The 23331-nt window shown below is 43.1% G+C and overlaps 2 long non-coding RNA genes across 4 annotated transcripts in view; one reads left to right on the top strand and one right to left on the bottom strand.

Annotated features, from left to right (window-relative positions):
• Nucleotides 1-1384: 1384 nt before the first annotated feature.
• Nucleotides 1385-21651, bottom strand: LOC144283290 (uncharacterized). Of its 3 annotated transcripts, XR_013351734.1 has the most exons (5): nucleotides 20503-21651; nucleotides 14328-19353; nucleotides 13229-13450; nucleotides 12812-12930; nucleotides 6560-6916 (listed from the first exon to the last, which is right to left on the bottom strand). It is a non-coding gene; the product is annotated as an uncharacterized LOC144283290 (long non-coding RNA). The 3 variants fall into 3 exon arrangements; XR_013351733.1 differs by lacking the exon at nucleotides 6560-6916 and adding an exon at nucleotides 1385-2641 and having other exon boundaries at nucleotides 14328-20714; XR_013351732.1 differs by having other exon boundaries at nucleotides 14328-20713.
• The window catches only part of LOC144283289 (uncharacterized), a 33321-nt gene continuing 31405 nt past the window's right edge, over nucleotides 21416-23331 (top strand). The window contains exon 1 of the long non-coding RNA XR_013351731.1: nucleotides 21416-21430. This is a non-coding gene — a long non-coding RNA (uncharacterized LOC144283289). The remainder of the gene's footprint in view (nucleotides 21431-23331) is intronic.

Below are 23331 nucleotides of genomic sequence, written 5' to 3'. Positions count from 1 at the left end.
CATCTAGTCAAAGCCTATCCATCCTTTAGACTTCAGCTCATATATCACTTCCTCACAAAGCTCTCCACGTCCTTCCTGACAGGGTCAAATCCCCTTTACATGCCCCTTTAGCACCGCATTTCTCTCCATTTTATCCCATCTATGACTGCAACTTTATATTTACTTGCATGATTGTTATTTTGTCAAGATCCATGAGGGCAGAGTTCATCGCTGTTTTTGCTCACCTTTCTATCTTAGATCCTAGCACAGTATCTGACTCTAACAAATATTTGTTGAGAGCCTACTATATGCCTATTACTGTATAGTCTTAGGCACTGAGGATTTAACAGTACACAAAATAGTGTGGGAGTGTCCATCAATAAGCAACACAACCATGTCTATTTATCTATATTTCTCCCCCCCCGCCATGCGGAGGAAGGTGTATTATTTAGGGTGGTCATGAATGTTCTCTCAGATAAGGAGATACTTCAGCAGAAATCTGAAGGAAGAGAAAGCAAACTCCATACCGTTATCTAAGGGAGGAGCAATTAAGACAGAGGAACAGGAAGGGAAAAGACCTTGAGATGGGAATGTGCCTGACATGCTCAAGAAACAGTAAGGAGCAAAACAGGTGAGATGAACAATGATAGGAAATAGGTCAGAGAAGCCAGACCCCTTGTTCATGACTGATGAACACAGAAATGCGTCACTCAGATTCCCTTTTAGGAAAAGACTTGTTAGGGCTCAGTCAGTGAAGTGTCCAACTCTTGATTTTGGCTCAGGTCATGATCTCAGGGTTGTGAGATTCACCCCTATGTCAGGCTCCGAGCTGGGCATGGAGCCTGCTGAAGATTCTCTCTCTCCATCTCCTTCTGCCCTTTCTCTTTCCTCCCCCTTAAGAAAAAATAAATAGAAAAGCCTTGTTGTCCAACTTCTGGGAGTGCTATGAGCAGAGAGCTCTCAGCTGTCAGCCCCCCTCAGGGATTGCCTCACTTGCAGAGAACAGCCTCTCCCAAAGTCACACTCTTCCAAGGCAGCCCACTACAATGACTGAGGCAGAAGTCTAAAATCCTGGACCTTTGCACCCAAAGCAGACAACTCTTATGAACAAGTCCTCAGTAGGGTGGATAGAAGAAGCTGTAGTCAGCCTCCAGCCACAAGCAAACCTCCCCTTGGGTTCTTGCCTTCCATTTCACATCTGAGACTGGATTTAAGAATGAATAAATGAGTGAATTTGCTCATCAGATGAGCAAAATGTATTGCTCAATTGTATTGCATCCTTATATTGTAGTAGGCTGTGTAGATATCTGACCCCCAGGGTAGCAGGTGAGCTGAGCACAGAATCCCATCTCATTCTGACTTTCCAAGCACATAGCACAGAGTAGGAGCCAATGGATATTGAATGCTTTAATAAACTCCTAGGATACAAGGTTTGGAAGGCAATTGGGGTATTTCCTATTGCAGAGCTGGGAAAAATTCATCAAGTCCTTTTATTTCTCCTTCCATTTCCCTTGGTTTTGTTGTTGTTGTTGTTGTTCTTTCATGCATTTATTCAACAAATGTTTCACTATTGACTTCCTGAGAGGGCCCTCATGAGCAGGGGTTGGGATAGTTTGCCCTCACCCCTGGCTGGCTAATACAGGGCACTAGCAGAGGGAGCCTCTGCCCTTCCCCACCACGGTTGTTTCCAGGCATCCATGTCACTCAGTTGCAACTGTCCCTACTTGGGTTCTCTGGGAGTGTTTTCAGCTTCACATTACAGACTACCTTACTTATAGTTGTTTAAACCATAAGGACTTTATTATTCACTTAAGAAATGTCTAAAGCAGGCGGTACTGGGATAGGTTAAGCAGCCCAAAAATTCTCCTGTGTCTAAGAAAGGGGCTTGGTACTTGCTGTAAATGGAGTTACATCCCCTCAAAATTCATATGTCGAAGCCCTAACCCTTAATGTATTGGTATTTGGCCATAGGGCCTTTGGGAGGCAATGACGTTTAGAGGTGGTCATGAGAGTGGGGTCCTTATAATGGGGTTATTAGTACCCTTGTAAGAGTAGAGCACAAAGATCTTATTCTCTCTCCCCACCATGTGAGGACACAGTTGGAAGGCAGCTGTCCCAACAAGCCAGGGAGAGAGCTCTCACCAGAAGCCCACCATGCTGGTGCCCTGATCTGACTTCCAGGCTCCAGAACTACGGGAAAATAAATGTCTGTTGTTTAATCCATCCCAGTCTGTGGCATTTTGTTATGGTGTTCTTCTATTTGAGCTGACCAGTATAGTACTGAGCTGATGATGTGATCGTAACAGCTTGCACGAAATTGTCAGTTGTCGGGTTTTATTCTTGCATTTTAAAAGGGAAGATGGTTAGAATGATGAAATCACTAATTGGCAGGTGCTGCAAGGCCAAGTTGTGAGGGGCAGTGTGATGTCCTAATCAGCAAATTATTTGCCTCACCTACAAGATCTATGACCCTTTACAAAGAAATTGGATTTCCCTAAGCCTCAGTAACTTGCCGAGGTGTGGGCGATACCCATCTTCCCCAGAGTTCTGAGAATTATTTTCATGACTTTCAGTGGTAGGCTTTCTGGTGCTTTCAGCAGATCTCTGGCTCCTTGTCTTCTCTTCATCATCTTCCTTTCCAATTCTCCCTCTATTACTTGGCCTGGGGGTGTATACAGAGAAATGTTACTGCAACAATCACAAATCCTCGGATCTTTGCACTAAGTGCCTCCAGGATGGAGTCAAACAGAGCAGAGACTTGGCTTAGAGAGAAAGTATGGACTGACACAGAGCACCAAAAGAATCAGAGGTCCAAGAGCCATCCATCCATGATGCATAGGTTTGCCTGTGTTGGAACTGATACCACGGAGAGTCTAACATCTTTTTCAAAGGTAGGTGGGAGACTGGGTGTAGAGGTTGGGAGGAGGAAGAAATGTCCAGGATGATTGGATTCTAGTCAAATCAAGGGGACCAACAGAGCAGAGCCTAGATTGTGCCTCTCTCCTAATAGCTCTGGATGGATCTTTCCTTAGTCATATTAAACGCTCAGGATTCTAAACTGTGTCAGCAGGTGGCCCTAGAGACAGCTGTTTGGAGAGTGTCGCAAAATATAAGTGACTGCAGTGACCAAATCCTGTGTAATCTCAGAGTCTTGATGCAAACATTAAGTGATATTGTACCAATTAGGTTTAACAAGAATAAAGCTGGATATAACAGAGGATTATGAGGATTATGGATTCTCTCTAATGTGAATCATTTGGAATTAATTACCAGAGGAAGAGAGACTATTGTCTCTTACTCCACAGAGGAAGAGAGACTAGGGGTCACTTCTCCTCCTTGGACACAGATTTTTCTCTAAGGTTAGTTGTCTTTAAATGTCCTCATCTTGGCACCCACCCTGCTGTAAACCTTCCTCCAGAAGACTAAAACACAAGACTGGGTAGACCTCATTCCTGGCTATAGAGAAGAATTCTAGTTCTTGGGGCCAGATCCAGTTCTCAGAATCACAGAGCCATCAAAACCTACAAAACTGGCCTCAAATTATACAGGAACCTGGATGAGAAAGACACCATTTGGAAATTTGAGGTTTGGTAGGGGTATTGAGGAAGAGTGAAGAGCTGAAGAAATATCTATCTGTTGTAATGCCCTTTCAACAATATTAAACCAAATGAGAGCATATATGGAAGGTTCATATGACTATGCTTGGCACTGTAATACTGAGTACGTGGGGCTTGTGTTAATATGGAAATCACATGCAAAAAGACTCCTGGTTAATGTAATAATAATTTAATATAATTTTATTTTATTTAAATTTAATAATGTAATAATTTAATATAATTGCAATTTGGCAGGGGGATCATGCTCTATTTTCTTCTTCTTTTCCTTTTAAAGATTTTATTTATTTTAGGGGTGGGAAAGGGCGGAAGGAAACAGAGAAAGAGAATCACAAGCAGACTCTGGACTGAGCATGAAGCCTGATGCAGGGCTAGATCTCACAACCCTGAGATCAAGACCTGAGCCGAAATCCAGAGTCAGACGCTTCACCGGCTGAGCCACTCAGGTGCCCCTCTATTTTCTTCTTTTATCTAGAACTCAGCTTTCAGTTCCCCTGAGACCCATCTCCCCTCTAAATTTCTCATTAAATCCTTTTCTCATTAGACCTCAGAACAGAATGTTACTGATTTTTATGATAGTCACTTGTGAACAATGGAGCCCATCTAGGCAGGCATTCTATAAATAAGAGCTCTGAGTGTATCTGCCCATCCCCGATAGCATAGTGCTTTGGGCTAGCTCTAAAAGAGACAGGATTATCATCCCTGATAAAACTAATGCATTGGATTTCCATTGGAGTCAGGGAAGAAAGCACTTCCCTCAGAGGACTGTCTTAGCTGCCAAAAAATGCTATCAAAAAAATGATAGCCCAAATTGACAGGCAAACAGGCCTTTGTAACTATTTAAGGTAAATGTGGAAATTCTCGATATTGTAGAACATTAGAACAGGAAGTCCTCTTTGAGTTGTAGGACACATTTGAGAATAAGCTGGACTTTTTGACTATCCTTGGTTCCTTTGGTTAATGTGACCAGAGGGTAATGGGCAAGTACTATGGATGGAACGTATCCCCCTAAATTTCCTGTATGAAGTCCTAACCCCACAATGTGACTGTATTTGGAAGCATGTTTCCTTTAAGGGACATTAAGGACCTTCCTTTAAAGAAGTAATTCAGGTTATGTGAGGTCATATGAATGGAAATCAAACCAACAGGCCTGATCTCCTTATAGGAAGAGGAAGAGATGCCAGGGATGCACAAGCACAGAGAAAAGGCATGTGATGACACAACAAAAAGAGAGCCATCTACAAGCCCAGGAGGGGGGCCTACAGGAGAAACCACACCTGTTGACACCTTGGTCTTGGACTTGCAGTCTCCAGACCTGTGAGAAACAAATTTGTGATGGTTAAGCCACGTCGTCTGTGGTATTTCATTACAGAAACCCCCGGCAAACTAGGGCAGCACAGAACAGGAATGCTGAGTGCCCTACAAAGTGTAGGATGGCAGATTCTGCACACTAAAAAAGTGTCCTGTCCTAAATGCACATAGCATCCTCTAGAGAAACACCAGTGTGGTCCCAACTCTTTATATTATAGATGACCCTATTAGATCTGTCTTTGAGAGAGGGCACCAGACCTTATTTACCCTTGTTCTGCAAGGGGCTAGCGTAGCGCCCGGCACTCAGTAGGAGCTTAGCAATTGTGAGGGTGTGACATCTTTTAAAATGTTCAGTTTACCTTTTGTCTCAGTTCGCCTGAGCCATGTATCTGCTTGGGGGAACATCATTTGTCACTGAGAGACTGCCAAGAGATAGACTAGGGTAATATTTAGCTGTTGACATTCAAAAATGAGATTTTGCTGCAAGACAATCTGGCGTTCTTTGCCAAGCTCTTGTCTTGAGAGAGGATTGTTGAAAGTCCTCTCACATCTGAAGGGTGTGCTTTGGGGCTCAAAGAGTTTTTCCTGTATGAAGGGGCTTCCTGAGAGCAGACAAAGCCCTTTGGCTGAAGCTGGAGTGCTTTAGATTGAGAAAAGTAGTGACTGGGATCAGGAAGCCAGTGCCCCTCCTCCCTTCCCTGGCCACCCTGCCTAGAAATTGTACCCTAGTCACTTATGATTGCCTGACATTCTGTTTTATAGTTGCTTGTTTCTTCATTTAGTGTCTTTCTCCCTGACTAGCCTGTCAACTCTATGAGGCAGTGCTCACTGCTCTCTTCCATGCATCTAAAACATTGAACCTGGCAGTTCAATAAATATTTGCTGAATGAATGAATGAGTTTTCTTTTTTCTTCATCTCCCTTCCACATCTAAAGAAGGAGAAGAAGAAGAAATAATTTAATTTGAGAGGATATCTTCAAAGCGTTTGAACTCATTCACTGGATTTCCTCTACTTGAAGAGGAAACCCTAAGAACAGACTTCATAAAATCATATCCTGGAAGATCTAAGGACAGGCACATTTCTGACTCATTGCTCATTGTTCTGCACTCCCGAGTTGCTTCCTTTGAAATCCTTCGCAGAGTTTAGGGTGTAACAAATGATATCTCTAATGGCATTGGGCCACTAATTGTTCAGGAAGTGCATAGAGAAAATAGAGCTGATGCCCTGGGTGCCTGCCCGTTTCTGGCAAGCAAACCTGGGAATGTGCTGCATGGATAGTGGTGACCCCTTCTCAGTCATGGGTTTAACAGGCACTAGGGCTCAGCTGAGCTGCCCAAGGAAGCATGCCATGTCACGGAAGGAAGTCATACTTCCTTGCCCATCATCTCTGTGGGAAGTGGATATGGGTGAAAAGGTGAAGACAGGATTCTGCATTAGAAAACAATTCTAGTGGGATACCCAATGCATTCAGTCACTGAGATTTAGCGATCAGCTCTGGGGCTTTTCTTAGCTACAAAAGAATAAATGTCCAAGGAAACGCCAAGCTGAGTGACCAAGAATGCGCATCTTCACAAAAGATTGGGACCATCAAGTTCTTTGTTTATCAGTGTCCAGAAAGATCAACCACATTCCTTCGGGATAAATTTCACAGTGATTCTTTATTAGGGTGGGAAAGGGAAGGAGGGAGAAAGAATCCACAAAGAACCTGGCACTTTACATTATGGCATCTGTATAGTGTCAAGTGCAAGTGCAGAACAAGTCATTTGTTACCTAGGACAGTCTCTTTTCTAAAGTGGAGTCTCATATAGCATTTTGCTGTTTCCTTATTATAGAATTAACAGAACTCTAGGGACGCCTGGGTGGCTCAGCGGTTGAGGGTCTGCCTTTGGCTCAGGGCGTGGTCCCGGGTTCGGATATCCAGTCCTCATCCAGCTCCCTGCAGAGTCTGCTTCTCCCTCTGCCTAGGTCTCTGTCTCTCTCTGCGTGTCTCTCATGAATAAATAAATACAATCTTTAAAAACAAAACAACAACAAAAAAAACAGAACTCTAAAGTCAGTTGGGAAATAGAGGTATCATCCAACCTTCTTTTGTGGATGAAAAACTGAGAAGCAGAAACATTAAGTAACTCAGACAAGGACAACTTGCAGCCCAAGTATGATCTATGTCTTTACTTCATTTTAGTAGAAAACAAATATGTATTTTATGAAAGAAAAATTTCATGGTCAGCTTTCAGGGGACTAATTAATGTAGTTAGATAATATTTCAGTTAAGGTGGAAAGATAATAAGGTCTCTGTAGAACCAATGTGACAGACCTTGTTCAACACTTATGTTACTGGCTTTAGATAGAAATTTAACCATCGTTGAAATTTCTTTGTTATGGGACCTCCTGGGTGGCTCAGTCAATTAAGTATCTGCCTTCAGCTCAAGTCATGATCCAGGGGTCCTGGGATTGAGCCCCACATTGTGTTCCCTGCTCAGTGGGGAGTCTACTCTCTCTCCCTCTGCTATTCCCCTTGCTTGTGCTCTCTGTCAAATAAAGTTAAAAAAAAATTCTTTGCTATGAAAGCATTTTGCTGATAAATACATGTAGTGGGTAAATCCAGAGACTAAAATTAAAGAATGCCTCTGTTCTCACTGTAAGCTGAGGAACCTAACAAATATATACCAGGGAGTATCTTCACTGTGCTGTCCACCTGCCATGAAATTTTCTAGAATATTTTTAGGTTTACGTGTTTTTATTCCTTTTCATGAATGCTATTTGTTAAACGTGTGACTACATGTAATTTAAATTTTATATTTAGTATGACTTTTCCATAAATAAATTTTAATATTGGAAAAAAAAGAATAAAATGGAGTCTCTTCATCTGCATAAAGGAAAACCCTCCTAGTAAGCTATGAAATAATGGGCTCCTAGTCTATTTTGTCATCATAGAAAGATCTTTCATCTGCTCTTGGTGCAAAGCTGACCAAGTACTTCCCTACCAATATCAGACTTATTCCTCACCACCTGTCTGTGAAAAGAACAAAGCAGGAACCATGCCTATTTTGCAGATAGGAAAACTGAGGATCTGAAAGGGAAGTGAGTTATCTAAGCCCATAGAGCCAGTGGTGGAGTCAGGTTTTTTATTTATTTTTTAAGATTTATTTATTTGAGAGAGAGAGAACAAGCAAGAGTGAGTGGAGGATGAGCAGAGGGAGAGAGAGACAAGCATACCACCTGCTGAGTACTAGATCCCAGGACCCCAAGACCATCACCTGAGCCCAAATCAAGAGTCAGATGCCCAACCAACTGAGCCATCCAGGTGCCTCTGGAGTCAGGGTTTTTAAAACTCTGGTCTTCCTGCCCCCACTTTCAATATGTCTTGCGCTACATTTGGATGCAGCACTCCCTGGTGGGTCACCAATAAAGTTACTGTGTGATTTATCACCCAAACCAGGACACTTTGGAGAGTGAAAGAGGCTCTATGAATAATTATTCTGAGACAATAACTGGAAACCAGGATGAACAGTCACCTTAATCATAGGGCAGAAGTAAAGATGACAGGCCCCCTTCCCTGTACATTGACCTGCGCTTCTTTGGCAGAAGACATCAATCTTTATCTTTTTTTGAAAGTGAGTGACTTCAGTCCTGAGCAACACCGTTCAGTAAACAGACCTGGTTGGGTCATGTAATGACCCAAGTTCTCTTTGTGTCACCGTGTTTGATTAGTTTGGACCGAAAAGCTCAGGAAATATGGCCAGTACTTGGAAGATGTAATCAAGAATAAAGGAAGGAGGGACGCCTAGCTGACTCGGTTGGAGAAGCATGTAACTCTTGATCTCGGGGTTGTGAGTTCGAACCCCACATTTGGTATAGATATTACTAAAAAAATAAAATATTTTAAAAAAGAAGAAAGAGAGGAAAGATGAAATGGTTTCTGTAGGACAGAGAGCAGGAGGCTGATGAGAATAGTCAGGAAGGACAACCCAAGCAATTCATGGTCTGACAGCTGAGCAGCAAGAAGCTTGGGTGTTATTATCAGTGTCCATGTGTTTCTGTTGGAAAGACAGACTCTTTCATGGGCATGAGGCCATGAGGCTTCCTAGAAGGGGAAATCTGCCCCATCTGGCTGGCTAGATTTTTTGTTTCCTGGTCCCCTTTAATATCTCAGTGGTCCCTGTGATATCTGTTATGGCAAGAGCTTGCTTCTGGGTAAGTGCAAGCTCATGCAAAAGTACATGACAACCATGAATAGGAATTATATTTCTAGTAATAGCACATTTCCTTTGCAGAATGCATTTATCATTTTTAATGTTTTTACCACTGTTGGCAGTTCACACATGGAAAGTTCTTAAATGAGTACCTGTCATGTAATAAATGCTATGTGTTTTCTATTATTATTTTTATTTCATTTGATTCTCACAAATACCCTACAAGCCACATTAAATGGGTATCACAGAAAACTGAGCACCTTTGGCTCAGTATATGTCCCTTTGTTAACCAGCCTGTCTATTTCAACAGCATGACTCTGGTCGGAATTCTTTGAGTTCTGCTAAGAACATCATCTCCAAACCTAGGATCTTAATTTCAGCCTGTAAGTCTAGACTCCCTCCTGGTCCATGCCACTTGGATATTTGGTAACACTCGGATATCTGGAACCTTGAAGCAAGTAGGCCTGTCCCCAAAAGCTCATCAGCATCCTAAGGCTGCAATGTGGCCAGGTGATTGGTTGTGTCAGTATGTGCTGTGTCCTGTCTCATTCATTCTCTGTCACCAGCACAGTAAAGCAATGTCCCATCACAGGAGCCACCCTTTCTGAGCCCACTCTATATAGCTGTGTTTGCAAAAACACCAAGGGAGCCAAAGGCATCTGTCAGAGTATATTTTTGCTGCATTTCCAAGAAACGTTGGATGAATGAGGAAAGAACTGGCCTCTTAAAGTCACATGGCAGGGCATTGTTGATTTCTATCAGCTTCCAGCAGCAAGAGTGGAGAAGTGAAATCAGTACAAAAGCAAATTGAAGTTGTTTGCAGGGTACATGTGGACAGTTTGCCAAAATCATGTCTTTAGAATAAAAGAAGAATCAAAGGGAGAGGTCACTGTGGGTTCGCCCATTAAGAAAGGTCAGATCTGAGTAGGGATAAGCAACATGGTGCCAAAACAAGGTCAAAGTCATTTGAGAATTAGATGTGGAAACCAGAATAGTGGGTCCTTGTATTTGATGCCGATGAACTTCCAAGCTTGGTGACAACCTGTCGTGGACTACTCTGGAAAGGCCCAGCCCTTGGGACTGGAGGTGAACCTTTGCTGGTGTAGTAGTCAGGGTTTTCCAGAGAAAAGAACCGATAGCAAGGGGAGGGGAGGGAGGTAAAGAGATTATTATAAGGAATTTGGTCATGCAATTATAAAGGCTGACAAGTCCCAAGGTCTACAGAGTGATGAGACAAGCTGGACACCCGGCAGAGACAATGCATACTTCTAGTCTTGAGTACAAAAACCTGAAACCTAAGAGCCAATGTTTCAGTTTGAGTGCCAGAAAGGGAAAACACCAGCATCCTAGTTCTAGTTTACCAGGCAGGAAAATTCCCTCTTAGGGGCGGGTCAGCTTTTTTGTTCCAGTCAGGCCTTCGACCGAGTAGATGAAGCTTCACCCCCATTAGAAGGCAATCTGCTTATTCAGTCTACTGATTTAAATGTTACTCTCATCCAGAAACATCTTCACAGAAACACTCAGAATAATGTTTGACCAAACACCTAGGCACCATGTGGCCCCACCACTGTGACCACAATATTAACCATCATGGCTGGCATCACAAGTGCACTAGAAATGACAGAGTCATCTGGGAACTGCTGTCAGCAGACGTCCATGGTCCTAGCACACATATAAGGAAACATTCAGCAAGCAGAGGCCTCTGGTGGAGTGCTGAAACTCAGGGGAAACATAAAGGAAATTAGGGCCACGCATCAGCGCACCAGGGGAATTGCCACAGCCAGAAAGTATTCCTGGTATTCTCATATTGAGAGCTCGTCCTACATCTGGCTGTTTGCAAGGCACATCTTAGACACTGGCTGTGTTTACTGTTCAAACATTTCGAAAGTTTAAGAAAAGAGATTACCCGAATTCCCTCAGTATTACAAGTGCTCCTTCATTGTTTCTCCCAATTTTTATTCATTTACGTATAGATTTTGTTGTTGTTTTTTCAATTTTTTTTAAAGATTTTATTTATTCATTCATGAGAGACACAAAGAAAGGCAGAGACACAAGCAGAGAATGAAGCAGGCTCCATGCAGGGACCCCGATGTGGGACTCAATCCCAGCCTCCAGGATCATGCCCTGAGCCAAAGGTTGGTGCTCAACAGCTAAGCCACCCAGGCATCGCTAGATACAGGTTCTTATAAAGTTGTCTTATATGTTGACTATGGGTTACACTTGACCAGAGGTAAATTTGTCCCCCAGGGGACACTTGGCAATGTGGGGAGACGCCTTTGTTTGTCAAAACTGAGCAGGAGGCGGTGTACTACTGGCCTGCTGGTGGAAGCCAGGGGGTGCTGCCAAGCATCGTGCTATGCACAGGGCAAACGCTGCCACCAACAGAGAATCACCTGATCCAAAGGGTAACACCAAGGTTGAGAAACCAACTGCTAATTGACAAGTTAGAGAACCCCACGGATGAGAGAGCAACAACTAATTTTACTTCATATATGGTGCTCAATATTATGACACATCTTTGAATTAATTTAGCCTATGTGTTAGGTTGTTGGCACGGAGCTGTAGCTACTGAATGAAACTTATGAATGAATGCATAATATTCCACTGAGTTAATATGAAGAAGTTTCCAAAACTATCCCCCTGTTGTTGATCATTAAGGGTGAGAGGCTTTGCTACTAAATATGGTACAGCAATGAACATTGTGAAAATATCTGGATTTGAAATATTTCCTTTGGATTAATTTCCACTTGTGAGATAGAAGGCCCACTGCAGAAAAGGAGACTCATAACGTTTCATGATTAATAGTACATGCTTTAGGTTCTCCAGAGCAGGGACTTGCCTCTTTTAATGATTTAATCCTTAAAACTTGATCCAGTGCCTTGCCTATGCTTATCTCAGTAAGTGTTCATTTAAGATGAATTTTTATTATGTTAAGGGAGTATTCCTCAAGATCCAGTTTACTAAGAATTTTTGTGAAAACTAGGATGATCGTATTTTTTTCTCCTTTGATCTGTGAAACATACTTTATTAAGATTAACAAATTTTCTTTTTAAAAAAAATGTTATTTATCCATTCCTGAGAGACAGAGAGAGGCAGAGACATAGGTAGAGGGAATAGCAGGCTCCCCGTGGAGAGCTGGATGGGGGACTCGAACCCAGGACCCCAGGATCACGACCCCGGCCAAAGGCAGACACCCAACCACTAAGCCACCCAGGTGCCCCAAGAGTAACAAATTCTCTAATGTTTTATTATCCTTGTATTCTTGGAATTAATCCTACTTGGTCATGAGTAATATTTTTAAATATTGATTAATTTGAGCTGTTAGTATTTGATTTAAGTTTTATCCCCCAACGAGATTTATAATGCTATTTTTCATGCCGCCTTTGCCTAGGCATGTTCTAAAGGACGATGATGGCAAAATGCCCACATAGAGAGTAGGGAAAGTCACAGAGGGAAGCAGAGGGAAACTCACATGAAAAGATAAATGTAGATAAAAAACCCCTAATAAATCATAGCTTCAACACGTGGCCTCCCTTTTTGGTATCTTTAAAGAGAGCACAGAACTATTTGGAAAATAATATGATGCCAGACTAACATAAATCTCTTCTAAGTAAATAAATGAATGCATAAATAAATAGCCTTCCATCCTTGGAGAATTTATTCAGTACTTTTACATACATCAATTATTCAATAAATATTTACTAAGCACCTACCACAGACAGCCATTGTGTTGGATGCTATAGACATCATGGTGAATAATTTATTCCATCTAGTGAAAACGGCCATATCTCAGAAGGGTACACTTTCGGCAAAGCTACTCTTAACTCAAGTGCTGCGGGGAAAGAAGTGATTTCTTTAATTATGAATTTGACATATGCTTAGTGTAAAACAAGGAGAAAACTACCAAGAAGTTTATACATATTCATAGTTCCATTACCATTCAAATATAGCTACTGTCTTGTTGTGTATAAATGGGTAACAAACAACCCCCAAACATCATGGTTCACGTAATTCATTCCTGTCTTTCAGGGTTCTAGGCCCTGATGCGTTCAGCAGGGCAATTTCCACTAGAAGTGCCTCAGATGATGACATTCAGAGAGTATCTTTCTACCCAACCTCCCCATACGCACCTACTTTGGGCTTCCTTGGGCACGGTGGTTTCTGGGCACTCAGACTTCTTAGGTAGTGGTTGGCTTCTCTCAGAGCAAGCGTTCTAAGAGACCCAGGCAGACGCAAAAAGACCTCCTAGGACTCAGCTTCAGAACCCATGTAGCATGACCTCAGTAGCATTCTGTTGCTCAAAGCAGTCATAAGCCACGTTCAAGGGAGCATAGGAACAGGATGCCCTCTGGCTGGTGTACATAGAGGAGAAGGAATTCATGGTAGTCAGCCATGTTGGAGACAAGCTACCACCATTGTTCGTCTCCATCAGTACAGCTTGTCAGTAATTCTACATAACCAAAATCTGAACATTAAAGTCAGGAAATTGACATTGATAGTTAAGACTATCCAGTCCTCAGAATTCACCCAAGTTTTGTAGGTGATCCTAATAGAAGATTCCAGTTCAGAATCATACACTGTATTGAGCTATCAAGCCTCTTCAGTCTCCTTTAGCTTGGGATAGTTCTTCCCTTGACTTTCATGACCTTGACACCCTTGAAGATTACAGGAAAGTTAGTATGTAGGATGTGCCTAAGCCTCTCCTATGAGTGGGGCTGGGTGGAAGCAGGCAGCCCCCCGGCCTCTGTTGTGCTCACTTGGAATTTAGCCTGTACAACAGGTCAAAATATGGGAGGGTCAAAATATGCTGGTAGCCTGATCCTTCAGAGAAAAATAGCAAAGTGCTTGACTAGGAGCATCATCACCAAGATCCTATTGACTCACCAGTGTCTCCTTCTTACCTCCATTCCGGTACTGACCCCACCTTCTGGGCACTTGGACTGGACACCCTGACCATAACAAGAGCCTCCTACCTTCGTTCCCGCTGATTTCTCAGCAACAATTCAGTTAATTCACTTCCTTAAAAACTCACTCAAGGGCAGCCCGGGTGGCTCAGTGGTTTAGTGCCACCTTCAGCCCAGGGTCTGATCCTGGAGACCTGGGATCGAGTCCCACATCAGGCTCCCTGCATGGAGCCTGCTTCTCCCTCTGCCTGTGTCTCTGCCTCTCTCTCTCTCCTGTGTATTCTCATGAATAAATAAATAAATCTATTAAAAAAAAAAAACTCACTCAAGGGTCTTCTAGAAGGTGTGCAGTCTCAGTCTTCGTTAATCATTCTTCAACCTTGTTCTTGATGCTTCACCTCTACTGTTACGCATTCCGATGTCCAGCAGCATGGAGGATGCAATTATTATTGAGGGCATGCCAGGTGTCAGGCCCTGTGCTATGTGCCTCCCATGTTCTAGCTCATTTACTCCTTGAAACAACCCTATACATTTGGTACTTCCCCCATTTTACAGATAATGAAATGGAAGCTTAGAAAAGTACAAGAAGTAGGCCACTGTTTTACAGCTAGAAAGTGGGAGACTGCATTAAATAGAATTAGAACACAGGGTCTCTGACCCTCATGGTGTTGGCATGTAAATGGGACAATGAGGCAGGTATGTGTGAAACAATTAGCAAAAGATGTGAGATGTGTTAAACTGTTTTGTTTTCCTAATTCTTTTTTTTGTTTGTTTGTTTGTTTGTGTGTGTGTGTTTGTTTGTTTTCCTAATTCTATTATGGCTTATTTCTTCGCCTCTCCAAATTACAACTGCATCCGGAGCAAAGACTGCATTTTCCATTAATTTTGTGTTTTAGAATACTTAATGCTCTGCTGGGCATAAATTGAGCCCCCAGTAAATTGGTGTTAGGGGGCAGTGAGCATAGAGACTGAATACTTATGGACTAAATAGAAGGTCTGAAATGTTAAGACAAGTTCAGGTTTCACTAAATGCCAGCCAGAGAGAGAATTCGAGACTCAGAGGGGAAGTAACCTATTCAAGATCCCACAGCTCATTAGAAGCAGAATAGGCAAGAACCAGTTCCCCAAACTCCCTGCCCAGCATACCCTCCCCGGACCCCACTGTCTGCTTAGGTCAACACAGCACACATCGTGTCCACACCAGAGTTTTCAGCCCATGGGACTCCTCACACCAAAATATACTGCTTTCTCTTTCTAGCTCTTAAACTTAGCTGAAGAGTCATTTCTTAGAAGCTTGACCAGAACCCTCTGGTCTGGTTGAGATACCCCTCTTGTCTATGTTTTTTCTTCTACCAGACCATCCTGCACGGATCACCCTCATTAACTTGCCTGTCTACCCAGTAGATTAGAGACTTTTAGAAGGCAGGTATCATGGCTCCTTTGACTTGGTGAGATTATTGTCTAACACAGCTTCTGGCACATGTCCTTCTAATGTGGATGCTTAGTAAATGAATGACTGCAGTCCAGGTAACCCAGTGTATGATATAAAGGTCAAGGTCAACAATGGCTTCTTGGAACAGGAGACAGTTGACATGAAGGGTGAGTCCAGTTAACCAGCTGGTGGCAGCAAAAATAACACAATACGTTCCTTTGTTTTACAAATATTTGAGGGCCTATACATGCACTGTTTCTGGGGGGACAACCGTGAGTGGTACTGACAGTCTTTGCCCTCATATGCAGCTTCTAGCTTAGTGGTAGAAGTAAACCATCAAGAGACAAACACATGAATTAAGCAAGACAGTGTCTGATAATATTTAAGTGCTTTGAAGAAAATAAAAAGAGGGAAATATGATACAGAATAGAATGGCTGGGATGAGGGAGTCCCCGTATTAGATAAAGTGATCCAGGAAGGCCTCTCTGAGGAGGTGACATTTCAGCTGAGACCCACAAGATGAGAAGGAGCTAGCTTTGTAGATGGGGATGTTCTAAGGAGAAAGACTAGCCAGGGCAAAGCTCCAAAAAGCACAGCAGGAGGACCAGAGTAAGCTGGAGCACAGGATGAATAGGAAAGCAGTAGAGGTGAGGCTGGAGGAGCAGAGGTCATGGGAGACTCGGAGGCCCAGAGAAAGAGCCTGGAGATACTCTAATCACAATGGGACAACAAGGGAGGGTTTTGCAGGGAGGTGGTGGTAGGAGGCAGGGGGAGGGGTGATATGTTCTGATTTGTATGTTGAAAAGATTGTCCAGGGTGGGTGTCAGGTCAGGAGAGTGAACAGTGGGTGAGCTGCCCCTTCAGGGTTGCATTTTATAGTGCCTGGTGGGACTTCCAGTCAACATTTGAGAAGGAGCCAGGAGCTAGAAACAAAGGGCCATGTCTATAGGACATTTGTTCACTGTTTATCTTCCCTATATTTGCTGTTTTTGTAACCCCATGTTCTGTAAAACTCTTAAGCCTCATGGATTTATTTCTGAAGAATGGGGCAATCAGGTGGAGATGATGATAAGGAACCTCAAGGAGTAGAGTAGGAGGACTGGCCAAGGGGAAGAAAAACCAGCCAAGTGCTCAAGGCCTGTTGCAAAAAAAAAAAAAAAAAAAGAGGGGAGGGGGTGGAGTGGGGAGGAAACACCAGAACCAGCAGGTTTGGGCTTGAGGAGCATAAAGGGAGAGAGAAAGAAAGCTTTAACATGTAATTATATCCACTTAGTCGCATAGGCAGCCCCTTTATCACAGCATTTTATGGCTCAGCCCTTTCAAAATCACTAAATTGCATTGCCTAAATAACGCTTCTACATCTCTTACCAACACTGAACTTGCTCTTTCCTTGATTTCAGCCCCTGGACCCTACAGGGACAGTGGATTTCATCGGCAACAGGGAACCAGCCTGAGCTACTTAAGATGTAATGCTAACAGCAAGATCAAGAAAAGACTTAATCCTGGGGATCCCTGGGTGGGGCAGGAGACCCGGGATCAAATCCCACGTCGGGCTCCCCGTGCACGGAGCCTGCTTCTCCCTCTCCCTTTGCCTCTCTCTCTCCCTCTCTCTCTCTATCATTAAAAAAAAAAAAAAAAAAAAAAAAGACTTAATCCTAACAGGTTGTAGAACTTTCTGTCTGCAGAGGGCCCAGTTGAAAAGCTGGTCCAGTGATCCAGGGCCCAATAATCTATGATTGAGGGCAGCTGTTGTAAAAAGGCAACCGACCTGAAGACAAGGGAAAGGGCAAGTTCAAGACTCCTTAATTTCCCTATTGGCCTTTCTACCAGGATAGCAAATATTGCTCCACACATCTGAAGGAACGTTTGGTTTTTTTCATCTCCAAGTTCACGGATGCTGTGCTCAGCATGTCATAGGTACTTGGCAAAAGTTATGAAATAATTCTTAGGAAAGAAGTAGGCCATAGAGAGACCTGGGTGAGCAAAACTAGGTCATGGCACGAAGATAGAAGTGCTGTTGGCCAAGGCTCTGGAGCCAGAAGGCAGTCTGCACCGACAGGTTCATTTCCACTTCCTGCCATGAGCCTGTACTAGGAATTGTACCGAAAGCAGCCACTGCCTCTCATCTCTCATCTCTTTCTATTGCTTAGCCACCTTACCAGGTGGAATTCCAGCTCAGAATTCCTGGCTTGCTAGCTCTGTGACATTGGTAAGTCACTTAGTTGTTTGTTTGGTGGTTTTGTTTTTTTGAGTCACAGTTTTGTCTGTAAAATGGAAGATGATGATACTTACCTAGAGTTTCTGAGAGTTCAATTAGAGACTTAAGAGATTGAGCACCCAGGTGCTCAAAGTTTCTTTCCATGTAGCAGAATGGTGGTATCATGTGAAAACCAGCTTTGCCACTTTGCAACCACCTGACAAACCTGATGCTTGGGCAAGCTATTTGACACCTGTGTGCTTCAGTTTCCTCATCAGCAATTGGGGACAATCATAATAGAGCCTACTTCATAGGGTTGTGAGGAGGATTAATATGTGGAAGGTGCTGAGAACAAGGTCTGGTCCACAGGAAATGTACCTAGTTTTCTTCTTCCGGTCCCCAGAGTGCCAGACACACAACATGCATGTTGGGACTTCTCCATGTTTCTCAGAATGAAATCTTTTTAAAAGGTCAATAGAATTCCCTTCCTAGCATTGCCCTTTGCATTTGTTTGTTTCCTCAGAAAAACACTGCCATGGATCAACATTTCCAATGAAGTCTCTGGAAATTTAAGTTGAACAAGCTTTATAAGAATAGACTTGTGGGGATCCCTGGGTGGCTCAGCGGTTTAGTACCTGCCTTCGGCCTAGGGCATGATCCTGGAGTCCATATCAGGCTCCCTGCATGGAGCCTGCTTCTCCCTCTGCCTGTGTCTGTCTGTCTGTCTCTCTCTCTCTCTGTGTCTCTCATGAATAAATAAAATCTTTTAAAAAATAGACTTGTATTAGGCCATTGGTCATACCCTTGATGTCCTCTCACATTTCATTGTCCCATGCCCCCTTGCCACTCCCCAACCTGTGGCACGACTCCTCACAGCTTCTGTGCAGAGGCAATGTTCACTAGCATGGCCTGAGCTCCTTACCCCATTGCCAGTCAGAGGAGAATATCCACAGTGGCTGCAGCCTGTGAAAGGGAGTCAGGACAGAACGAGGGAAGAGGCTGGTGCCAGGAGGGGGCATGGGAGGAAGGGGGCCCCCCTCTGAGGGCCCTTGCAGGAAGAGCTTCCTCATGCATGGGGAACTTGGTGGAACTGCCTTAGAAAAAAAGCACTGTCTGAGGACCTTAATACAAACTTTATTTTTTTTAAAGACCTTATTTATTTGTTCATGAGAGACACAGAAAGAGAGAGGCAGAGACACAGGCAGAGGGAAAAGCAGGCTCCATGCAGAGAGCCCAACGTGGGACTCCATCCCAGGTTTCCAGGATCATGCCCTGGGCTGAAGGTGGCGCCAAACCGCTGAGCCACCTGGGCTGCCCTAAATACAAACTTTAGATCACAGTGTCCAACCATTGAGAAGACGTGGCATTGTGCTGTTTGGGTACATTGTTTTGTATATAGTCTGTCAACAGCACTCCTCCGAGAAAGGGAATGGTTGAGTCTACAGATGACAGCTCCGACTTGGAACAGATCCAGAGGAGAAAGAGGTGCTGGCAATTGGTTATGAGCAGCAGGAAAGAGTGGGATATATGGCTACCTCTACTGCCCCTGGGAACAGCAGAATTGTTTGGGTTGTAGTTTAGAAAGCGGGTGCCAGGCATGAAAAGTTCCTAATACTGCAAGGACTTTATGATATAGCCAGGTGACAAGTGATCTGTCCTGAAAGCGTTGGGTCAGGTTTTTCATGGCAAATTATGGTGAAATGCATCAGTCTACTGTCAGAACTAGAGAAAGAGCAAGAAGACAAGTTTTAAAATTGGTCCTTCCCACTTGTATATTCCCGCTCCCAAACCATGGTCCAGCTGGTTTCCTGAGCTCAGAGTCACAGCAAACGAGCTGCTCTGCAGAAAGGCTGCAGATGTAACCAGAGGCTTGGAGGGGGAAAAAAGCAGGTCTAAGACATGGATCTCTCTGCTGTAGCCTGCATCCAATGACAGCTTGTTGTGGGAATATAAAGGCTAGTTTTTCTCCACTGAACTTGGGACTTTCCTGGAGGGCTATTCTAGCTCCAGAGTTTCACACAGCGTTAATGCCCTGCGGAAAGCGTAATCAAGATTTGATCAAGCGCTTTCTGATTCTGTAGAGACTGTACTCAAATCACTATGCTATTCTGCAGCCACAGAAACATGCAGAAAACAGCAGGGAATGAAAGAAAGCAGAAACATCACGGTGTCTTCTTAGTGAACGCTTCAGGCAATAACTGTTGCCTGAGATTGGTTTTCTCTAGAAGCACAGAGGGGCATGGCAGGTTAGAGGGGCAGCCATATTCAAGGGGTTGGAGACAAGGTAGACAGCTATGACATCCTGTTTCCTATTAGGTTTTACTGGTAAGTCAAGAGAAGTTGCTGATGCATGGAGACACAAATAGCAAGATCCAGAGACAATGTTTTAGGGAATGCAGAGTTGGATGACAGAAGGTGGAATACTAAGGTCTGAGGAATTAGCAACATCCTACGTGATTATTTGGAGAGCAGTGGGATTGATGAGATCAGAGCAAAGAGTGGTATTCACATGAGCTTTACTAGAGCAGGGGTTTTATGCTGAGGAATCTGTGCTCTATTTCGAGCTCTTAGCATCATTGTCCTATTTTCCCAGTCATCCATCCTTCCTTTAATCCAGCCAGTAAGTCATCAAAGACTCACTTTCAATCTCCTGTACGCTGGACCCTCTGCTAGGTTCTGGGATGGAAAGATACTTAAACAATAGTACCAGCTTGACGAGCTTCATGTCCCCTTGGAGTTGACAGATATTTCCTATGCAATGGCATCATTGCTGGAATCTGTCGGCTTAGGGGAAATCGTGCTGCAGTAACAAACGATCCCCCAAATTTCAGTGGCTTACAATAGTCAAAGTTTATTTCTCCCTCAAATTACCTAATCTTTATAGGTTGGCTGAAATTCTGTTCCCCGTCCTTTTTTTTCCCATCCTTTTCATTATGGGACCATGCTAGTGGGAACAGCCTCTATCTAGAATGTGCCAGTCTCATGACAGAAGGAAAAGAGAGAGAGCGGAAATGTACCAAAGCTTCTGCTGGTATGTGGCACATGTCATTTGTGCTCACATTTCATTGGCCAGGGTGGGTCACATGGCCAGGCGTGACATCAGCAAAGCAAACTTGGGCAGTTAACAGTTAGCAGTCGGCAGTTAACAGTTGGAAGGGAAAGAAAAATACACTCCTCCATAGCGTCCTCGCGGAGTTAGTCACCAGGCACTGACAGCAGGCAGAAGGGCACCAACATTTAGAAGCTCCTTTCTTAGTTCTCTTTATTGATTGATACACTTTGATTAGGCCCACAGTTTTGTTTTTCTTTTTCTGTTCAGCCTTTAGAAACAACCTTTGCCAGAGTTAACAGTGAAGAGAAGGCATTAGGATTAGTGTCACTGTTTCTATAAAACCAGAGACCTGCATAAAACATTCAAGCCCAGTGGAAATTCGCTTTCATGACAACCCTACATGATACAGAGATGTTCCTATAAACTGGGGGCATGTTTATGGAAAAGCCTTTGGGCTCTTACTAGCTGTGTGATTTTGGGGAGCCCAATTTGGGCTCTCGAGTTTGAGTTCATCTATAAAACAAGGGTAATTGTAAGAAAAGGACTGTAAACAGTGAAACACTATTCAAATATTCAGCCTTTGTAAAAATGTGATGGAAATGTCATAAGTGGGCAGTTCTGTTTTTTGTTTTCCTTTTTTTTTTTTCCATTGCTGTGGGAAGCTGGTGCGCAGAATCAAAGTTTACTACAGCAGCTGAGATGTGTGGAAGCTGGTAATTATCTGCAAGATGGGCTGAGTTTTTTATTGTAAGTGTGCCTGGCAAACCTATCAATGAGACATGTGCCTTGACAAAATGCTGACAGTCTATTTACACAGAGGCAGCTGTGATATTATAAAAGAAGGAAAGGCATGCTAGAGGTCTAAGTCATTATGAAGGATATGACTTCCATTTCTCTGTGCAGTTGATTGTTCCAGGATGATAAAAATATAGTATAAACATGAACAAAACAGTTCTTGAATTTCAATAAGAATCCAATATCCTCGGGATGAAAGCTTTAGCCATTATCAAACCCAACCCCCAGTCTATAGAGATGAGGAAACTGAGACCCACAGAAGTTAATTAGCTAGGCTTTATCACACCTGTTCTTGGCTAGGTACAACTCTAATATCAAAGTGGCTGTTAATATAGAGAAAAGAACTTACCTTTTATGTAATGAATGTGCTACCTCATTAATCTCTAAAACATTTCCTTTAATATTTAGCATTCCCATATCTAAATATTTATTCGCTATATACACATAATCAACTGAAGCATAAAAACTTAACATTAAATTTCCCTGGACATTTAAACATCGATTACAAATTTGTAATCAAGATCTAATGCAAACAAATAATTAAAACTATGAATCTAATAAACAAGATTCTCTTACATGCACTAAACACATTAAGAAGCAGACAACACATGCACAAAATGTCATGTTGATTACAGAGGTGATCACACTATGGGGAAATGGTCTTCTGAGACACTGAAAAGCCAGAGGGAAGACACTGTTTTCTTCTCTCGTGTAAGGCGTCTTACTCATGCTGTGTAGCTTGAATCTAGGAGGTGGTCTATGAGCATATTTTCAATTCTGCGCGTGTATGTTGGCATAAATTCTTCCTGGATGACAATACTTAATCCTATAGCAAAACACACACAGGGGCTGTGGTGGGCTGGAATGAGCTTGGGTCTGTCCATCCTCCACCCTAAAGATTACTTTCAAAAGGACTGTCTTCTATCAGGAGTTCTGGGGCCCACGGGCTGCACTACAGATGTGTTTAGCTACTCCTACCCATTACTAGCCCCAGACTCCTGGTGACATTCTGCATCCTTAGCTAATTCTGTTAGAAACTTTACAGAGAGAGGGAGAGCAAGAGTAAGAATGAGAAAGATCTCCCCCTACTAATGTGTAGCCCCATCTGAAAAGTTGCCTACAGTTGCGCTGCTAAAACTGGTATAAAACAAGCATTAATACTGTGAATTTCCATTTGTTTCTTTATTCTCTTTGTTCTAATCTTTAATCCCAATTTATAGTTTCCCAAGTATTACAATAATTTTTAGAGGATATGATTTCTAGACTTAGGCAGAGTCAATGAATTTATAAAAGCCTCAAGAGTTGAAAAGTTTGTAGGTTTGGGAGTTCTGGCACAGAATCAGCCATTCCTTGGAGTCCCCCTTGACTGCATAGTCCAAAAGGGTTTACCAGCATATCTGAATTCCAGCCACAGGGTGGGGAGAAGGGGAAGGAGAGAAGGGAGATTGATCCCTTCCTACTTTTAAGGGCTTGATCTATAGTCCTTTATATCACTCTGCTTATTTTCTTTCAGGCACTTGGCCACACTGGCAGCAAGGGAGGCTGGAAATAGCCTAGCCAGGTGCCCAGACAAACATCGAGTATCTTATTATTCTAAAAGAAGGGGAAAACTAGCACTTGGGTGATGCCCAACCATGTCTGACACTATCCATTCTTCCAGCCACCAAATGTTTATTGTGGGCCCTCATCTTCTCACATCTAGACACTTTTACCCCTTCTCCAAGGGAGATAAGCCACAAATCCCAAATGCTTTGATTAGCTCAAAACCAGGAACTCCTGAGTGCTAAGCCATTAGAGTCAGGTGTAGTTCCTGTTGGTAACCCAACTCAAAGAAACAGGGGATCTCCTGCAAC

This window comes from Canis aureus, chromosome 14, assembly GCF_053574225.1.
Source record: "Canis aureus isolate CA01 chromosome 14, VMU_Caureus_v.1.0, whole genome shotgun sequence".
Classification (NCBI taxonomy): domain Eukaryota; kingdom Metazoa; phylum Chordata; class Mammalia; order Carnivora; family Canidae; genus Canis; species Canis aureus.
The sequence above is the reverse complement of the archived record's forward strand: the minus strand, read 5'-3'. Positions and strand labels throughout refer to the sequence as shown.